At 45.1% G+C, this 8230-nt stretch overlaps 1 long non-coding RNA gene across 1 annotated transcript; it reads left to right on the top strand.

The window, feature by feature from the left end:
* The first annotated feature begins 462 nt into the window (after positions 1–462).
* LOC128154195 (uncharacterized) lies at positions 463–7668 on the top strand. Its single transcript, XR_008239289.1, has 2 exons — positions 463–652; positions 7410–7668. It is a non-coding gene; the product is annotated as an uncharacterized LOC128154195 (long non-coding RNA).
* The last annotated feature ends 562 nt before the right edge of the window (positions 7669–8230 follow it).

The following is an 8230-nucleotide window of genomic DNA, read 5'->3' as shown; positions in this document are numbered from 1 at the left end:
CACGTGCTCCCGGCCCCCCGCGAGCCCCCAGGGCCCCGGCCCCCCCGCGAGCCCCCAGGGCCCCGCCCCCCCCCGGCCTCGGCACAGGCGGCCCCCACCTCCCCCGGGCCACCCCCGCCTGGGACGTTCGCGGTCCGAGGGGCGCCCGGCCCCGCTCACCTTCTTCCGAGGGGCAGCCGCAGCCCGGCCACCGCTCTGCTCTGCTCTGCTCTGCTCCGCTCCGCTCCGCTCCTGCCTGGGCTCCCACCGGCCCTGCCGCGGCCCCTCCCCCGGCAGCCCCCCCTTTCCAGGGAGGGGCCGTCGCCATCAGCCTCACTGCCCGCACCTGGGGCTCCTCCAGCCCCGGCCCGCAGCTGTGGTACCGAAATCCCGAATAAAACTCCACAACACCCATGGGAAGTTCAGAAGCAGGCGCTTCGTTTATGGAATGAAAGATGTCAAAGTAAGATGACTCTTGACGAGCTGTTCACTGGGGTAAAAATACAGATTTTAATACCCGTCTTATTTTAGTTCTAAGACTTGGCAATTGCCAGGTATCATCTTTTCGATTTACCCAGGTCCACCGTCGAGGCCACAAGGGAGATTTCTTCCAGAGAGAGGAGAGAGTTATTAAGTCTAAAGTCCATTATTTGCTTTTGTCCTTCAGGAAAAGGTGAGTGGATCGTATATCATCACTAGTCACCCAAACAGTTAACCCTAAACTTTTCACCTGTCCTTTACTACAGTCAATTCCAAGCTAATTTTTTTCCACTATTAAGAGGGGACCCAGGATCATTTAAAATATTATTCTACTTTCTACAAATACATCCCCCATCTTAGAGCTTTAGCTACTAGAGAAAGTCTTTGGATTTTGGGGTCAGAGGAGTTGCGAGTCTAAACTTTCATACCCTTCTCTTTAGGATGTGTGATTCTTCTCTCTTTGTCTAAACCAATCTAAATTTCCGTAGATGGTCCTGACTCTGGGTGGATCTAACAAGGATCCTGGAACTCCAGTAAATTCCAAACATCGTTTTATATTTTAAATAGGATCCCAAGTTCCTTTTCGCACTTGTCTCTACGGTTTTGGCAGCTGACCGCCCCAAGGGGTGTTTGTACAAGTCTCTCCCGAAGGGCGATAAATTAATTCTTTTGTCCGTGAGGTGGATGGTTTGGTAATGTTATAATTCAAAATGCTATAATTCCTTCTTTCAAATTTAAAAAAAATAATTGCCTTTTAAATCCATCCAATTTCATTTGCTAAAATGATTCTCATTGTTCTACGTCTTTTCTCAAGTTTTGGTTAAATTCAATGTCAGTATTCTCCACGGAACTAGATTTTCATCTGACTTTGGAATCGGAAGGCAGGCTGTTATCGAGGTTAAATTTTGTGTCTTTACAAAACTTTGAATCAATTCCAAAACTAGAATTTTTTTTTTTTTAATCAAAATTACAGAAACGGTTAATATCAAGATTAATAGCTCAAACAATAATTGTTTCATTTTGTTTATCTTGTGTTTAGAACCCCTCAAAAAAAATACTTAAACCCTATAACACACAAAAAGATTACTGCCCTTGACAATATTCCTAATAGCAACCCCAATATTATAAACTTTACACAATTGTTTTCCCAAATAGATAACGTGAAACTTACTTACAGGTTTTCAGTTTCAAAGGGCCAGTTTCTTTAGACTTCCAATTCCCTGTTGGTGCTTTCTTTAGTCTTGAATAATGAAGCCAAGGTTCTTCTCCCAGACCTTTACTGCTGTAAGTGTTGTTAAAATGACTCGATACGGTCCTTTCCGCTTCTCAGTGATTTTATATATATTCAATCTCCTGGTCGGAAGGGATGCGCTGCTACGTCCAATTCTAAGGGTCCAGCTGCGGAGACATACTGACGAAGTTCTTGAAAAGAATTTCTTAAAGAAATCATAACACCTTTTAAAAACATATCTCCAAAGCCACTCAAGATACTCAGAACATAGGTCTCTTGATACGGTCTTTCATATAACATTGCATAATGACTTAAATTTTCTTTCTCTTCTGGCTATACTCTGATTCTTAATAGAGCCATGGGTAAGGCTTTAACCCTTGTGAGTGAGTGAGGTTTCCTGACAAATTTTACTCAACTGTTGCTTAAGGGTATAGTTCATTCTCTTTCTTCCCCCCGCCCCCGCCCCCCCTTGCTTGTGGTCTATATGGGGTGTGATAGTCTCAATCTATAGATAATACTTTGCTCAACTTGTCTCATCATCTTTGCTATAAAATGAGGGCCATTGTCAGATGACATTCTTACAGGCACCCCATATTTTGGTATTATCTCTTTGAGCAAGACTCTAACTACTTCTCTTGCTTTGTCGGTGCGACAAGGGAAAGCCTCGGGCCACCCAGTAAAGATATCAACTAAAACTAGGATAGATCCTTCTTTTCAAGGCAATTCTATAAAATCAATTTGCAAGTATTCCCCTAAAAAATTTCCTTATTTAATAATTCCAAAGATAATCTTATTACTGATTTGGGGATCATTTTATATATAAATTTCACATCCGCTTATAAATGTTTAAACAATCTTTGTCATATTTTACTTTCTGTTCCCCGATAGCCTTTGTTATGCTCAGCTCGGGCAGTTTCTCTTATTATTGTGGGCGGGACTGTTATTTGACCTGTCGGTATTACAGCCTGTCCTGTTTCATTTTGTTAGCCTGCAATCTAACAATTAATTCTTCCATCTTTTTCATTATAATTTGGAGTTTCTTTAGGCAATTTTATACTTTTCTCTGGAACTAGCGCTAGGATGCCTTCTTCTGCAGCCTCTTTAGCAGCTTTATCAGCCAGTCGGTTACCTGCGTTAGGAACAGTCTTACCTAACTGATGCGCTTTACAGCGCGTTATCGTGACTGCTGTTGGTTTTTGAACGGTTTCTAACAATTTCGGTATTTGTTCTGCATGCTGAATGGTGGTTCCTTGTGCAGATAACAGTCCTCTCTCTCTCTCTCTCCATATCGCTCCATGCGCACGTACTACTCCAAAAGCGTACTTTGAGCCTGTCCAAATGCTGACTCGCTTTCCTTGACTTAGTTCCAGAGCTCGAATAAGAGCTCTCAGTTCAGCCTTTTGGGCAGATATCATCGAAGGCAAAGTTCGCAACGCAATTACCTCCTCGGTTGTTATTGTCTATCTCGATAAACGTTTTCCTTCACAGGTGAAACCGCTTCCGTCGGTATAGAGTTCCCAGTCTGTTTCTTCTAGCGGCACATCTCCGAGATCCAGTCAGCTGGGGTAAACTCTTTCGATTGTCTGCAAGCAGTCACGTTCCAGTTCTCCTTTAACTTGATCAGTTGTTGAAAACGCAACAGGGTTAACGGTGGTAGTAGTTCTTAAGTAAACATCGTCTTGTTCCAGCAACACCACTCGGTATTTCAGCATTCTGCTAGGGGATAACCAATGCCCCCCTTGCTGTTTTAGCGCAACAGTTATCGTATGGGAAACGTACAGCGATCCTTTGTCCTCAGGTGAACTTACGAGCTTCCTGGATCAGTAGCACAGTTGCAGCGACGGCTCTCAGACGACCAGAGCATCCCAGACTCACGTGATCTAATCGCTTCGAGAAGTAGGCCACAGCTCGCCCCCTTGGCCCTAAATATTGGGCCAGGATGCCCAGAGCTATACCTCTTCTTCCGCGAGTGAAAAGTTCAAATGTCTTTGTGAGATCTGGCAGGCCTAGGGCTGGCACCCCTATTACAGCCTGTTTCAATTCTTTGAAAGTAGCTTTCTCGGCATCAGTGACGTGCGGAAAACAGACTCCACAGTCAGTGAGATTGTAAAGTAGGTATGTTCATTCGGCGCTGGGCAGCACGGGGGGTAGTCCCACCAAAGTCGTGCGCACCCGACTCGGCAGTTTGTCTCAAGTTTATACAGTCAAGTGTTACATATTCACAATACGCCTATACATATGCGTGACCTATCCCCGCTTCCTATTAAAATTAGCTCCGAGAGGTCATTGCCATAGTCTCCTCTCAACTGCGCTTGCGCAGGGCCTCTTTATGGTGGTCGTCTGGTGGTCGCAGAGATGAAGAGAGATGACTCCTCTTCGTCACCGCTAGTAACCTTTTTTCTTGCGCAGGCTCAGTGATTTCTTGGTATTCACCCAAGCCGCAAGACCGGTCTTAGCTGGCTCTTGGGGCCTGCTCCTGCTTCTTATCGGGAGCTGTCTCTACCTCATTGGCTGGTCCTTGGGACCAGCTCTTCTTATCAAAGACTGCCTTTGCCTCAGCTAATTTCAACAATGTAAGCGCTAAACATCATCTCTCATCCCCCTTTATTATGTCTACTGAGATTCTTTTGACTCCCCTTGTCTCATCAGTCCAATCCATTGTCTGAGGTTTTGAGCTGCTCCTATAAAGGTCGGACCAGCAAGCCACAACTGATAATCTACAGGTGACACCACGCAACCATTCCCGGAAATGCTCATCATTAATTTGTTAGGTTCGGAGAGACGACAAATTGCCTCTTTGCTCTCAGTTCCTAATTGTCTCTGTCCTTTTAGGATTTTAAAACTCAAATAAGTTTCTTCTTTCTGGGTTATTTGGGTTTTTTCTTTTGACACTCGCTATCCACTGATTCCCAAAGAGTTCAAAAAGTTAATAGTTAACTTTGTGCATTGTTCTTCCATCTCAGCTACAATTAACAGATCATCCATACATTTCAACAAGATTTCTTGATTATTTTCTTTCTTCCAAAGCTCTAATTCTCGTGCCAATGGATTTCCAAAAATGGTAAGACTATTCTTAAAGCCTTGAGGCAAGACTGTCCGTGTATATTGTCTTTTTCTCCCAGTCTCAGGATTTTCCCATTCAAAAGCAAAAAGCTCTTGACTGTTGGGATCCAAGGGAATACAGAAAAAGGCATCCTTTCAGTCTAACGCTGTGAACCGTTCTCGTTTCTCTGTTAGGGTTGTTAACAAAGTATAAGGATTTGCTACTACCGGATGAATATCTTGTACTATTTGATTTATTGCTCTGAGGTGTTGAACTAATCTATAATCTTTTTCATTAGCCTTTTAACAGGCAAGGTCGGGGTGTTATATTTGGATTCACATTCTGTTAACAATTGATATCTTAAAAATTTTTGTATTATCAATACTAACCCTTTCCGGCTTTCCAGTTTTAGGGGGTATGGCTTAATTCTTAGCGGATTCGATCCTGGCTTTACATCAAGTCTCACAGGTTCTGCTTTTTGGATTTACCGGGAACTTCCCAGTCCAGACGATTGGAATTACAGCATTATACTTTGACTGGTATGATCTTCTGCTTTCGGTAACCATCCTGTAACAACAAAGCCACTGCTTCAATACGTTTAGTTTCTGGAATTAAAATTTTAATCTCTCCATTTTTTAATTTAATTTCTGCCTCTAAGTTCTCCAGTAGATCTCCCCTTAACAGGAGTTTAGGAGAATTTGGCACATACAAAAACTGCTGAGTGACCCATTGCTTTCCTAATTTCATTGTTAAAGATTTAAAGAAGGGTCTAGTTTCTCGTTCACTTGTTGCACCAACACCACCAATTTCTTCAAAACTTAACTCTCCCTCTAAGGTATTTAAAACTGAAAAGGTGACTCTAGCGTCAATTCAAATTCAATTTTCTGTTCTCCCAGTTTAGCTGTAACCAGAGCTTCTGCTGGGAGACTCCCCTCCGGTCCCCGTCAGCTACGTTCACTTAAAAAGAACAAATCTACATATGGCGCTTCATTCCATTTACTCTCTCTCCTACAAAACAACAGTAATTGCAATATAGTATTATAACTCAAAGTTCTGTTTGTTTCCCATTTTTCCTGCAATTCACCCCAGTGTGCCAACAAACATCCCAACGGTGATGTTTTTGGTATCTTTTCATCAGCAGTTCTATTTCCTGCACTCTTATTCTTAAACAATTTTGCTAATGCCATTATACTTATATACATTCAAATCCCAAATACCAAACAAACGCAAATGACAGTTGTCCCAAATAATACACAAAGTCCAACCCAGCAATAGCTTTCGCTTACGACTTAGGGGCAGACGCCTAGGCTTCCACTGCAAACGGGTACCCTCCAAGCCCCAACCCTGCGAAGCTTTCGCCGCGCCTCACAGGCAGGCTTTCCAAACAAATTCCAAAGCAGCAGCGCCTTACCTTTTTTCCAGGGAACGCCGCGAGGAGCTTTGTGAGTCGAGGGCGATGGTTCTCCCCGAGAATACCTCGGCGCCGGCCGGAGTTCGATCGACACTCGATCTCGTCCGGTCTCACTCGCAAGGTCCCGTCTGGGTCGCCAAAACCGTTACCGAAATCCGGAATAGAACTCCTTAACACCAACGTGAAGTTAAGAAGCGGGCACTTCGTTTATCGCAGCGCTGGGGACACGGGGGATCGCTCCTCCAAAGGCGTGTCCCACTTAGTATCAAAATCCGTCAGTTTTTACAGACTTTTTCTGTCAGGTCATTGTTACGTAAGCTCTTTCCATAAAAAGGCATACTATGCTCGTTCTTAAATTTAACCTTTCTAAGGATTGGTCCTTTGATTATATAACCTTATCAATATTCTTATTTAAAAACAATCGTTGGTCAGTTACACTTAGCTCTACTGACTGCAATCTTCGATACTCAAATCAAGATGGGAAGGGTAAGGGGGTTTCCAAGCAGCAAACTGGCATCCACGACGGTTTCCTTCGTTTCTTGAAACGGAACATAGAAAAACCTGTAACTTCCTGGTGAGGTTTCTAGGGTTAGCTATTTCCAACCTTAACAATATTAAGGTTCCGATAGTCACATGTAACGCAGTTCCTAAAGTTTCTATGGCTACGTTTCAGACGTAACAATCCTATATGTTACGCTTCACAATTTTACTTCTTAATCAAACCTAACTCTTCTATGTGATTAAATTTTGATTTCTTTACCAGAATATTTGCAACAGCTGGAGCCCAGCAGGAACAGGGGGGGCATGGCCCGACCCCCCCCAGCGCCTCACCTCCTCCTCCCCTGGGCTCCCTCACGGCCCCTCGCCCCGTGCAAGGGGAGCGCAAACGCAGCCCGGAGGGCAACGGGGCCGGCCGGCCGGCGTCCGTTCGGTCAGTCACGCGCCTAACGAGTCCTGCCAGCGGGTCCGCTCCGGGGCTCGGGGCCCCCCCCCCGACGCTCCCCCTGCCCCTGGGACACCTCTGATAGCATATTTCCATACATTCTGTATGGCACGTCTAAATATTTTTGGATGGTTTTAATATTTTGTGCCAGCCGTGGAAACTGGTTTGCTGCTAGGTGACTGTAAAAGTGAGATTTAGTAAATAATTATTAGAAATCTTACACTAACACGATGATTGAAACAATAGACAAAAGTATAGCCAAGCAATTAACTAGCAGAGGTAGGTACTCCTAAGTTTTGCAGTTCTTTGCTTTTATGACTAGATGAGAACAATGCTGAAACTGACCGCATGCGATTGAAACTGCGTTAAGCTTCAAGATCAAAGAACAAGGACAAGAATAAAGACTTCAAGGACAGCCAGCAAGAACTTCAAATGGGTCGGTGGTCGCAAAAGCAGCCCTTCGTCTCAAATGGATCCTTCATTGCACGTGATCGGATGTAGGCAGTGCTATGATAATCAGTTGCCATCGTTTTTATGTATACGTATACTAATCTGATTCATATGCAATTAGTTAGTCTATATGACCTGTTTATGCTAAACTGTGGCACGCACGCTAGGTGGAACTATCCCCCGTGCATCCAGCGCTGCAATGAAGAATGCCCGCTTTCTAAAACTCCAAAACGAGCCTTAGAGAGTTTCTTGGACCGGCTTTTCAGTATCAGAGGTACAAGGGAGGAAAGGAAAAAAAAAAAGCAGCGCTGTGGGAAAGAGAGGGGGCCAGGGGAGGGGCAGGGAGGGACCAGAACGCAGAAGAGGGGAGAGAGAGACAGGGCCCCGAGGGCCCGGGGCTCACCACAGCTCTGTTTCTTGGCGCTGCCAGGAGACTTTGCCAGTTCAGACGCTTCTTTCAGCTCCTCTCCCGCTCCCCTCCTCTTCCGTAACTCCGGCTGCACGGCCGTCCTCCCCCTAGGAGAACACGTGTCTCACAGGTCTTGCAAGACGAGGCTTCCTAGGCACGGAGCCTCGCTCGCCCGCACGTCACGCGGCCGTACCGCACCGTAGGTGCTGCACACGGACCCTGCGGTGCACCCTGGAGGTCTGACCTGCTGTGGACTACGAAGAGGGATCCTTCCACACGCGGAG

Source organism: Harpia harpyja, chromosome 19 (genome assembly GCF_026419915.1).
Source record: "Harpia harpyja isolate bHarHar1 chromosome 19, bHarHar1 primary haplotype, whole genome shotgun sequence".
NCBI classification, from domain to species: domain Eukaryota; kingdom Metazoa; phylum Chordata; class Aves; order Accipitriformes; family Accipitridae; genus Harpia; species Harpia harpyja.
The sequence above is the reverse complement of the archived record's forward strand: the minus strand, read 5'-3'. Positions and strand labels throughout refer to the sequence as shown.